Genomic DNA, 12,738 nt, shown 5'->3' with positions numbered 1-12,738 from the left:
GTAGTTTTGTGAGCCAATGCTAACTAGCGGTAGGGCAATGACTGGAAGTTCATGGGTATCTGCTAGTAGGCTCACTGTCACACACCTTATATCAGCTGAAAACACCTATTGCTTCTTATAAGGCCTTGTGTTCATATATCCATGTGATGGACAAAGCATGGTCATTACAACTCTGGGGTTTTCTACAGACTAATAACATTTGTACAGTGAAATGCATGAATTAGCAGTTAAAATGGAAGGTAATATATAGGCAGGTATATTATGCTAATGTTCTGTTAATGATGGCCTAGGCTAGCTGTGTAGTGCTGGGAAAAAAATTCAAATAACTTGAGGTGTCCAGGATCGGATTTGAGAAACACTGTGCTAAAACATTACGTCCAGTGATTTACCTGAACTGAAACAATTACCCTAAACCATTATTTAACACGAGTAAAGCAGAGGTAAAAATGGAGTGAGTGAGTGGGTGGATATTGATGTGTCTTTATTGGCTGGCCTGGTTGGCATCCAGCCTTGACAGCCTTCTGTTCACAGTAATAAATAGACCCACGCTGCTACAGCTGTCTGGACGTTGTTGATTTCTTCAGATCAGTAGCTGATTCAAAGGCTTCATTTTAAGAAGGGGGAGCACTGGCAAGGAGAGGGACGGGAGAGAGCGTAGACTAGAAAGTTGAGAGATGGAGGAGGAAAGTAAGAGAGAGAAAATGTGATTTGGTCTGGGTGTTTTCGGCGGCATGCTCCATTTGCCCTCTCTGACAGAGAAGGAGAGTGACGCGCATTGGCAGGAATTGAATCACTAGATTAAACACCCCCTCCTGCTCCTGCTCCCCCCTCCTCTCCGAGTCGTATAGAGAGGGAGATGTGGGGAGATTGCAGCAGAGATGTTCTTGCAGAGGGGGACACTAAGTAGCCTTTGTCAAAGGCAAGATTGATAGGGTGATTAAATATCCTGGAGTAGAGTATCAGTGGCCACTCCTGACCATTAGTGCCATAAGAGAGTTGCAATAAGAAACTGTCTGTGCACAGTCCTGTTAGCCAACTTATCCCAGCCGCTCCAGCATAATATATGGTGTTTCTATGGTGTTTATTTCCCTCCTGTGCTGTTATTTACCCTCAAAGCAGTGACGTACAGTGAGGTCCGGTGGCTGGGTAGGCACTGGCTAAGCCATGGTAGCCAAAGTAATAGCCAAAATAATGGCCTGCCCAGCATTCTTATACATGACCCTAAGCATGATGGGATGTTAGATGTTTTCTTTTCTCTTTATCTATTTGTTAATTTTCGTACATTTTAACTGCATTGTTAGGAAAGGCCTCGTGCACTACATGACCAAAAGTGTGTGGACACCTGCTCATCGAAAATCTCATTCCAAAATCATGGGCATTAATATATACAGTGGGGCAAAAAAGTATTTAGTCAGCCACCAATTGTGCAAGTTCTCCCACTTAAAAAGACGAGAGAGGCCTGTAATTTTCATCATAGGTACACATTGTCACATTGTAGGATTTTTAATGAATTTATTTGCAAATTATGGTGGAAAATAAGTATTTGGTCACCTACAAACAAGCAAGATTTCTGGCTCTCACAGACCTGTAACTTCTTCTTTAAGAGGCTCCCCTGTCCTCCACTCGTTACCTGTATTAATGGCACCTGTTTGAACTTGTTATCAGTATAAAAGACACCTGTCCACAACCTCAAACAGTCACACTCCAAACTCCACTATGGCCAAGACCAAAGAGCTGTCAAAGGACACCAGAAACAAAATTGTAGACCTGCACCAGGCTGGGAAGACTGAATCTGCAATAGGTAAGCAGCTTGGTTTGAAGAAATCAACTGTGGGAGCAATTATTAGGAAATGGAAGACATACAAGACCACTGATAATCTCCCTCGATCTGGGGCTCCACGCAAGATCTCACCCCGTGGGGTCAAAATGATCACAAGAATGGTGAGCAAAAATCCCAGAACCACACGGGGGGACCTAGTGAATGACCTGCAGAGAGCTGGGACCAAAGTAACAAAGCCTACCATCAGCAAGGGCATTGAAGATGAAACGTGGCTGGGTCTTTCAGCATGACAATGATCCCAAACACACCGCCCGGGCAACGAAGGAGTGGCTTCGTAAGCAGCATTTCAAGGTCCTGGAGTGGCCTAGCCAGTCTCCAGATCTCAACCCCATAGAAAATCTTTGGAGGGAGTTGAAAGTCCGTGTTGCCCAGCAACAGCCCCAAAACATCACTGCTCTAGAGGAGATCTGCATGGAGGACTGGGCCAAAATACCAGCAACAGTGTGTGAAAACCTTGTGAAGACTTACAGAAAATGTTTGACCTCTATCATTGCCAACAAAGGGTATATAACAAAGTATTGAGATAAGTATTTGGTCAATAACAAAAGTTTATTTTCCACCATAATTTGCAAATAAATTCATTAAAAATCCTACAATGTGATTTTCTGGAATGTCTGTCTCATTTTGTCTGTCATAGTTGAAGTGTACCTATGATGAAAATTACAGGCCTCTCTCATCTTTTTAAGTGGGAGAACTTGCACAATTGGTGGCTGACTAAATACTTTTTTGCCCCACTGTAGTTGGTCCCCAATTTGCGACTTTAACAGCCTCCACTCTTCTGGGAAGGCTTTCCACTAGATGTCGGAACATTGCTGCAGGGACTGGCTTCCATTCAGCCACAAGAGCATTAATGAGGTCGGGCACTGATGTGGGGTTATTACGCCTGGCTCGCAGTCGGCATCCCAAAAGTGTTCGATGGGGTTGAGGTCAGTGCTCTGAGCAGGCCAATCAAGTTCTTCCACACCAATCTCGACAAACCATTTATGTATGAAATTCACTTAGTGCATAGGGGCATTGTCATATTATCCTCCACCAAACTTTACAGTTGGCACTATGCATTGGGGCAGATAGTGTTCTCCTGGCATCTGCAAAACCCAGATTCGTCTGTCAGACTACCAGATGGTGAAATGTGATTCATCACTCCAGAGAACGTGTTTCCACTGCGGCTTGTGCTTTTTGGTCTTAATGTAAGGTTAGGGTTAGGCATAAGGTTAGCAGTATGATTAAGATTAGGGTTAAAATCACATTTTGAGAAGAGAAATGTAAGAAATAGGCAGGGTTTTTGACTTTGTGGCTGTGGTAACTAGTGACGACCCTCCTGTATGCTGCCTCTGTCTGGACTTAACTTTCATTAGAGTTGACGTTCCATTCTTCGAACCCTCCAAACGGCGAATTACATTATTAGTCCAACTTAGATTTTTTTTTTAGGTGCAGTATAGTGTCCGTTTGTCAGGTTGTTTTTGCTAGCTAGCGTCTCCTTCGTTCAGTTCAAGGGATGCGAGTGCCAAATTATGTAGACATGACGAAATGTGCAGAGCTTACCTTAGGTTTCCCACACAATTGTGTTTTGGCAATACGCATGAGCAAAATATGAAAACGGCTCAATTTAACGAATGAAGCTAATTCAAGCTAGCTAGCTGCTGACACGGACCATTAACAGTGACTGGAGTCAGGAGCGGCCGTGCTCGTCAATGATTTGAAAGGATGGAAAGGAAGGCACCGTTCCTGAGGTTTTGATGCCGTTTTAGTAAATGTTGAGATTTTGAGCATCAAAACCAACAGGATCATTAGATAGGGCCCCGGTGGCAATAAATTATTACAACTGAAAGCTTACCTTAAATTGGAAGAGTTGCAGTGTTGGATAGCCTTAGCCAGCTAGCTAACATACAGTTGAAGTCAGAAGTTTACATACTTTTAGGTTGGAGTCATTAAAACTTGTTTTTCAACCACTCCACACATTTCTTGTTAACAAACTATAGTTTTGGCAAGTCGGTTAGGACATCTACTTTGTGCATGACACAAGTCATTTTTCCAACAATTGTTTACAGACAGATTATTTCACTTCTAATTCACTGTATCACAATTCCAGTGGGTCAGAAGTTTACATACACTAAGTTAACTGTGCCTTTAAACAGATTGGAAAATTCCAGTAAATGATGTCATGGCTTTAGAAGCTTCTGATGAGCTAATTGACATAATTTGAGTCAATTGGAGGTGTAGCTGTGGATATATTTCAAGGCCTACCTTCAAACTCAGTGCCTCTTTGCTTGACCTCATGAGAAAATCAAAAGAAATCAGCCAAAACCTCAGAAAAAATTGTAGACCTCCACAAGTCTGGTTCATAATTTGGAGCAATTTCCAAACACCTGAAAGGTACTACGTTCATCTGTACAAACAATAGTACGCAAGTATAAACACCATGGGACAACGCAGCCATCATACCGCTCAGGAAGGAGACGCGTTCTGTCTTCTGGAGATGAACGTACTTTGGTGCGAAAAGTGCAAATCAATCCCAGAACAACAGCAAGGAACCTTGTGAAGATGCTGAAGGAAACAGGTACAAAAGTATCTATATCCACAGAAAAACAAGTCCTATATCGACATAAGCTGAAAGGCCGCTCAGCAAGGAAGAAGCCACCGCTCCAAATCCACCATTAAAAAGCCAGACTACGGTTTGCAACTGCACATGGGGACAAAGATCGTACTTTTTTGAGAAATGTCCTCTGGTCTGATGAAACAAAAATAGAACTGTTTGGCCACAATGACCATCGTTATGTTTGGAGGAAAAGGGGAGGCTTGCAAGCCGAAGAACACCATCCCAACCGTGAAGCACTGGGGTAGCAGCATCATGTTGTGGGGGTGCTTTGCTGCAGGAGGGATTGGTGCAAAAATAGATGGCATCATGAGGTAGGAAAATGATGTGGATATATTGAAGGAACATCTCAAGACATCAGTCAGGAAGTTAAAGCTTGGTCCCAAATGGGTCTCCTAAATGAACAATGCCCCCAAGCATACTTCCAAAGTTGTGGCAAAATGGCTTAAGGACAACAAAGTCAAGGTATTGGTGTGGCCAACACAAAGCCCTGACCTCAATCGTATAGAAAATTTGAGGGCAGAACTGAAAAAGAATGTGCGAGCAAGGAGGCCTACAAACAAGAATCAGTTACACCAGCTCTGTCGGGAGGAATGGGCCAAAATTCACCCAACTTATTGTGGGAAGCTTGTGGAAGGCTACCCAAAACGTTTGACCCAAGTTAAACATTTGAAAGGCAATGCTACCGAATACTAATTGTGTGTATGTAAACTTCTGACCCACTGGGAATGTGATGAAATAAATAAAAGTTGAAATGAATCATTCTTTCAACTTTTTTTCTAACATTTCACATTCTTAAAATAAAGTGGTTATCCTACCTGACCTAAGACAGGGAATTTCTTCTAAGATTTTTACATCCGTGTATATCCCCGCCAAGCAGACATTGTATTGTAGCTGGGGATTTTAACAAAGCTAATCTGAAAACAAGGCTCCCTAAATTTGATCAATTTATCGAATACGTGACCCGGGCTGGCAGCATTCTGGATCATTGCTACTCTAACTTCCGCGACGCATACAAAGCCTTCCCTCGCCCTACTTTTGGCAAATCTTACCACGACTCCATTTTGTTGCTGCCAGCCTATAGACAGAAACTAAAACAGGAAACGCCGTGTTCAGGTCTGTTCAATGCTGGTTCAACCAATCTGATTCCACGCTTCAAGATTGCTTCGATCACGTGGACAGGGATATGTTCCGGATAGCCTCAGACAACAACATTGATGTATACACTGATTCGGTGAGCGAGTTAATTAGCAAGTGCATCGGTGATATTGTACCCATGGGGACTATTAAAACCTTCCCCAACCAGAAACCGTGGATTGATGGCAGCGTTCGCGCAAAACTGAAAGCGCAAACCACTAATTTTAATCATGGCAAGGCGACCAGAAACATGACCGAATACAAACAGTGTAGCTATCCCCTCCACAAGGCAATCAAACAAGCTAAGCGTCAGTATGGAGACAAAGTAGTCGCAATTCAACGGTTCAGACACGAGCATATGTGACAGTGTCTACAGTCAATCCCGGATTACAAAAAGAAAACCAGCCCCGTCGCGGACACCGACGTCTTGCTCCCAGACAAACTAAAAAACTTCTTTGCTCGCTTTGAGGACAATACAGTGCCACTGACACGGCCCGCTACCAAGACCCTGGTTCTCGACCCCGCCCTGTGCAACTGGGTCCTGGACTTTCTGACGGGCCGCCCCCAGGTGGTGAGGGTAGGAAACAACATCTCCACCCCGCTGATCCTCAACACTGGGGCCCCACAAGGGTGTGTTCTCGGCCCTCTCTTGTACTCCCTGTTCACCCATGACTGTGTAGCCATGCACGCCTCTAACTCAATCATCAAGTTTGCAGACGACACTACAGGGGAAGGCTTGATTACCAACAACAACGAGACGGCCTACAGGGAGGAGGCGAGGGCCCTCGGAGTGTGGTGTCAGGAAAATAACCTCACACTCAACGTCAACAAAACAAAGGAGATGATCGTGGACTTCAGGAAACAGCATAGAGAGCACCCCCCTATCCACATTGACGGGACAGTAGTGGAGAAGGTGGAAAGTTTTAAGTTCCTTGGCGTACACATCACAGACAAACTGAAATGGTCCACCCACACAGACAGCGTGGTGAAGAAGGCGCAACAGCTCCTCTTCAACCTCAGGAGGCTGAATAAATTTGGATTGTCACCGAAAACACTCACAGTCTTTTTCATATGCACAATCGAGAGCATCCTGTCGGGCTGTATCACCGCCTGGTACGGCAACTGCTCCGCCCACAACCGTAAGGGTCTCCAGAGGGTAGTGAGGTCTGCACAACGCATCACCGGGAACAAACTACCTGCCCTCCAGGACACCTACACCACCCGATGTCACAGGAAGGCCAAAAAGATCAAGGACAACAACCACCCGAGCCACTGCCTGTTCACCCCGCTATTATACAGAAGGCAAGGTCAGTACAGGTGCATCGAAGATGGGACCGAGAGACTGAAAAACAGCTTCTATCTATATCAGACTGTTAAACAGTCATCAGTAACATTGATTGGCTGCTGCCAACATATGTATCACTAGTCACTTTAAACAATGGCACTTTAAATAATGTTTACATACCCTACATTACTCATCTCATATGTATATACTGTACTCTATACCATCTTGCCTATGCTGCACGAGGCCTATGCCTCGTGCCGCATAGGCCTCGTGCGGCTTAGGCCATGCGGCATCTTGCCTATGCCGCACGGCCATCGCTCATCCATATATTTATATGCACATATTCTTATTCATTCCTTTACACTTGTATAAGGTAGTTGTTGTGAAATTGTTAGATTACTTGTTAGATATTACAGAACGGTCAGAACTAGAAGGACAAACATTTTGCATTAACATCTGCTAACCATGTGTATGTGACCAATACAATTGGATTTGATTTGATTTGGATTAAATGTCAGGAATTGTGAAAAACTGAGTTTAAATGTATTTGGCTAAGGTGCATGTAAACTTCCGACTTCAACTGTAAATAGTTAGGTTGTTGAGTAAGCAACATTAGCTCAGTAAGTGAAAGGCCAACTAAGGGCAGCAAATACAATATAGCTAACTCACTTTTTCTCTCTCTCTGTATGCCTCTTCTCCTTAATTATTTTATTAATTAATTTGTTAATAACTATTCAACTATTATCTATCTCTCTCTTTGAGTCTACTACTCACCTCACTTTATGCACTGCAGGGATTGCTAGCTGTAGCTTATACTTTAATTACTATATTCATTCTCTGATTATTTGATTGGATGGACACGATGTTAGTTCATATTGCAAGAGCTCTGATAAGTTGGAGGATGAGCCAATCCTTTCACGCTCCTAACAGACAACTTTCTCCCACGCCAAGCGATGTATGATGATATCTGGTTGTCGTCTGAAGTCTTTTGCGAAATTCGAACATGGTGTTTACCCAGTCACTACTCAATTAGTGGCATGAATGATGTGGCTGATATTGTTCATGAACATTCCCAGACGAAGAGATCTAAACTTGATAAAGGATACAAGTTCTTCCACAAATAATATATATTCAACTATCAAGGTAAGTTAGTACTTAAAGGAACCAATTCGAGTTTCTCCTTCTAAAAAGTCACCTTTCCAGAAACAAGTCTCTCACTGTTGCCGCTTGCTATAGACCTCCCACTGCCCCCAGCTGTGCCCTCGATACCATATGTAAATTGATTGCACCCCATCTATCTTCTGAGCTCGTGCTACTAGGTGACCTAAACTGGAACATGCTTAACACTCCGGCCATCCTACAATCTAAGCTTGATGCCCTCAATCTCACACAAATGATCAATGAACCTACCAGGTACAACTCCAAATCTGTAAACACGGGCACCCTCATAGATGTCATCCTAACTAACTCGCCCTCCAAATACACCTCTGCTGTTTTCAATCAAGATCTCAGCGATCACTGCCTCATTGCCTGCATCCGTAATGGGTCTGCGACCAAACGACCACCCCTCATCACTGTCAAATGCTCCCTAAAATACTTCTGCGAGCAGGCCTTTCTAATCGACCTGGCCGGGGTATCCTGGAATGACATTGACCTCATCCCGTCAGTAGATGATGCCTGGCTATTCTTTAAAAGTGCCTTCCTCACCATCTTAAATAAGCATGCGCCATTGAAAAAATGTAGAACTAGGAATAGATATAGTCCTTGGTTCACTTCAGACCTGTCTGCCCTTGACCAGCACAAAAACATCCTGTGGCGTTCTGCATTAGCATCAAATAGCCCCCGTGATATGCAACTTTTCAGGGAAGTTAGGAACAAATATACACAGGCAGTTAGGAAAGCTAAGGCTAGCTCTTTCAAACAGAAATTTGCATCCTGTAGTACTAACTCAAAAAGGTTCTGGGACACTGTAAAGTCCATGGAAAACAAGAGCACCTCCTCCCAGCTGCCCACTGCTCAGAGGATAGGAAACACTGTCACCACCGATAAATCCACTATAAATGAGAATTTCAATAAGCATTTCTCTACGGCTGGCCATGCTTTCCACCTGGCTACCCCTACCCCGGTCAACTGCCCGGCACCCTCCACAGCAACCCGCCAAAGCCCCCACCATTTCTCCTTCACCCAAATCCAGATAGCTGATGTTCTGAAAGAGCTGCAAAATCTGGACCCCTACAAATCAGCCGGGCTAGACAATCTGGACCCTCTTTTTCTAAAATGATCTGCCGAGATTGTTGCAACCCCTATTACTAGCCTGTTCAACCTCTCTTTCGTATCATCTGAAATTCCCAAAGATTGGAAAGCTGCCGCGGTCATCCCCCTCTTCAAAGGGGGTGACACTCTAGACCCAAACTGCTACAGACCTATATCTACCCTTTCTTTCTAAGGTCTTCGAAAGCCAAGTTAACAAACAGATTACCGACCATTTCGAATCCCACCGTACCTTCTCCGCTATGCAATCTGGTTTCAGAGCTGGTCATGGGTGCACCTCAAGGTCCTAAATTACATCATAACCGCCATCGATAAGAGACATTACTGCGCAGCCGTATTCATCGACCTGGCCAAGGCTTTCGACTCTGTCAATCACCACATTCTTATTGGCAGACTCAACAGCCTTGGTTTCTCAAATGTTTGCCTCGCCTGGTTCACCAACTACTTCTCTGATAGAATTCAGTGTGTCAAATCGGAGGGCCTGTTGTCCGGACCTCTGGCAGTCTCTATGGGGGTGCCACAGGGTTCAACCCTCGGGCCGACTCTCTTCTCTGTATACATCAATGATGTTGCTCTTGCTGCTGGTGATTCTCTGGTACACCTCTACGCAGACGACACCATTCTGTATACTTCTGGCCCCTCTTTGGAAACTGTTAACTAACCTCCAGACGAGCTTCAATGCCATACAACTCTCCTTCCGTGGCCTCCAACTGCTCTTAAACGCAAGTAAAACTAAATGCATGCTATTCAACCGATCACTGCCTGCACCTGCTCGCCCGTCCAACATCACTACTCTGGACGGCTCTGACTTAGAATACGTGGACAACTACAAATACCTAGGTGTCTGGTTAGACTGTAAACTCTCCTTCCAGACTCACATTAAGCATCTCCAATCCAAAATTAAATCTAGAATCGGCTTCCTATATCACAACAAAGCATCCTTCACTCATGCTGCCAAACATACCCTCGTAAAACTGACTATCCTACCGATCCTCGACTTCGGTGATGTCATCTATAAAATAGCCTCCAACACTCTACTCAACAAACTGGATGCAGTCTATCACAGTGCCATCCGTTTTGTCACCAAATCCCCATACACTATCCACCATTGCGACCTGTACACTCTCGTTGGTTGGCCCTCGCTTCATACTCGTCGCCAAACCCACTGGCTACAGGTTATCTACAAGTCTCTGCTAGGTAAAGCCCCGCCTTATCTCAGCTCACTGGTCACCATAGCAGCACCCACTCGTAGCACGCGCTCCAGCAGGTATATCTTACTGGTCATCCCCAAAGCCAATTCCTCCTTTGGTCGTCTTTCCTTCCAGTTCTCTGCTGCCATTGACTGGAACGAACTGCAAAAATCTCTGAAGCTGGAAACACTTATCTCCCACACTAGCTTTAAGCACCAGCTGTCAGAGCAGCTCACAGATTACTGCACCTGTACATAGCCTATCTATAATTTAGCCCAAAAAAACTACCCCTTCCCCTACTGTATTTATTTATTTATTTTTGCTCCTTTGCACCCCCTTATTTCTATTTCTACTTTGCACATTCTTCCACTGCAAATCTACCATTCTAGTGTTTTACTTGCTATATTGTATTTACCTCGCCACCATGGCCTTTTTTTTGCCTTTACCTCCCTTATCTCACCTCATTTGCTCACATTGTATATAGACTTATTTTTCTACTGTATTATTGACTATATGTTTTGTTTATTCCATGTGTAACGCTGTGTTGTTGTATGTGTCGAATTGCTATGCCTTATCTTGGCCAGGTCGCAGTTGCAAATGAGAACTTGTTCTCAACTAGCCTACCTGGTTAAATAAAGGTGAAATACATTTTTTTTTTAACCAGTTGAGATAGATAGCTAACTAGTCAATTTAGCTTGCTAGCTAACGGTAGCTAAGATGTTACCAAATTGGTTAGTGCTAACATTAGCTAACATGAGTTAGCTAGCTAAAGTTACTAAATATTTGTCAGACTTAGCTAGCTAACTAATTAATGTTAACTATTTGGCCAGCTGCTGTAACATATTGTTTGTTTCTAGCTAGCAACATAGCTCGCTAGATAGCTAAACCCATCTAAGTAAAGTTAAGAGTAGCAATGGTAACTTACTAGCATGCATCAATTTAATGTTGTCACCTAACATTCTTCTTTCTTGCTCTGTTGTTGTGGTTGTGCGGTGTCAAACATGGTAGACCTCGCGAGGAGGCAGTGGTAGTAAGGGAAAGGTGTCACCGGTCAATGAGGAAGAATGAGGATTCTCATTCACTGCAGTTTACGAGATAGGATGGGGAGATTAGTGCTTAGTGTTGCCGTGGTTGCAGTTTACCTGTATTTTGTTCTTATGTTCAAAATAATCAAACTTGGGTGTATCTGTTCTCATGTCCCTGGACATGCACTACTCTTCCAGACTGCACATTACACCACAATGGGGTTGACGACCGTGCCACCACCATTGTCTTGTACAAGGGTACTGCAGTCATGGCAAAGGCCAAGAACTCAGGTGAGTTTTGAAGTTACGATAATTGTTCACATTGTCATGGAGAACACACACATCTTGCATTTTTGTAAGCCCATATTACTGCACATTGTTCGACATTCACCATTAATGTTTTTTTCCCCGACCAGAGCCACCTGATGAAATGGTTGTGAGGAAGCTAAGGACATCAACCAGGAGTGGCATAAAATTCACTCTTTACCAAGCATTCCCTGGTGAGTTACAATTGTCTTGAAACAAGTTGGCATCCCCAGGCTGTCCCCATTATGCTCACACGTTGCCTTCGCTGACATTTATTGGACTTAAGTTTTACAATCTTGGCTGATATTCATCCCTTGTCTATGCTTCTTTTTTACGTGTTTCAGGGCCCCTTCCTGACGTGACGTGCTGTCTGCTGGACCAAGTTTGAGGAGCATGAGACCACAGCCTGCCAGCCTGTCAAGGTGCTGCATGGACTGGATGAAATGACTCTGGTTGATTTGGTCCAATGCCCTGTGGGTCAGTACTGTCATATCAGTGTCCCCCAACTTTCACCAGGGAGATTCTAAAGCATCCAGATGCTCCTGCATTCCCCCAACTCCAAGTAAAAGAAAGTCAATTGCACTGTAATTTAAACTTTGTCCCTACTTGCAGAGAGCTTAAAGGTGTCACCAGCATTGTCATCTGCTATTGAGAATGGCACAGTCGAGCAATCTGCCTGTCCACTATGGAAGGAAATGAGGAAACCATGTGTGACTGCTAGCCGGTTTAGGGAGGAATGCCACGAGCGTGGGGAGTCATCTAAGCAGGCCATAACCATGAGAATGCTTAAAGGTGAGAGGCAAACCAAAGCTATGACAAAGGGTATTCAGCTTGAGCCAGAAGTTCTACAGAACTACTCTGAATTATTTAATGTCTTGGTCAAACCTTGCGGTTTCATTGTGCACCCAGATGCACCACATCTTGGGGCAATTCCTGATGGGAAAATGTATGACCTGCATCGCCGCCCTCCGGGCTAGCCGAGATCAAGTGCCCTGATGTTGAGAGTGTAACTGATGTGAAGGACTGTAAGTTTGTCAATGACCAGGCCAAACTCCGACACAGCCACAAATATCACTGACCTCTTCTACACC

General features: G+C 44.1%; 1 long non-coding RNA gene across 1 annotated transcript; it reads left to right on the top strand.

The window, feature by feature from the left end:
- Nucleotides 1-11,507: 11,507 nt before the first annotated feature.
- Nucleotides 11,508-12,128, top strand: LOC139535216 (uncharacterized). Its single transcript, XR_011667079.1, has 3 exons — nucleotides 11,508-11,632; nucleotides 11,758-11,841; nucleotides 11,992-12,128. It is a non-coding gene; the product is annotated as an uncharacterized lncRNA (long non-coding RNA).
- The last annotated feature ends 610 nt before the right edge of the window (nucleotides 12,129-12,738 follow it).

The sequence above is a fragment of the Salvelinus alpinus genome, chromosome 12 (genome assembly GCF_045679555.1).
Source record: "Salvelinus alpinus chromosome 12, SLU_Salpinus.1, whole genome shotgun sequence".
NCBI lineage: Eukaryota > Metazoa > Chordata > Actinopteri > Salmoniformes > Salmonidae > Salvelinus > Salvelinus alpinus.
This window is presented reverse-complemented; position numbering and strand designations above follow the sequence as displayed.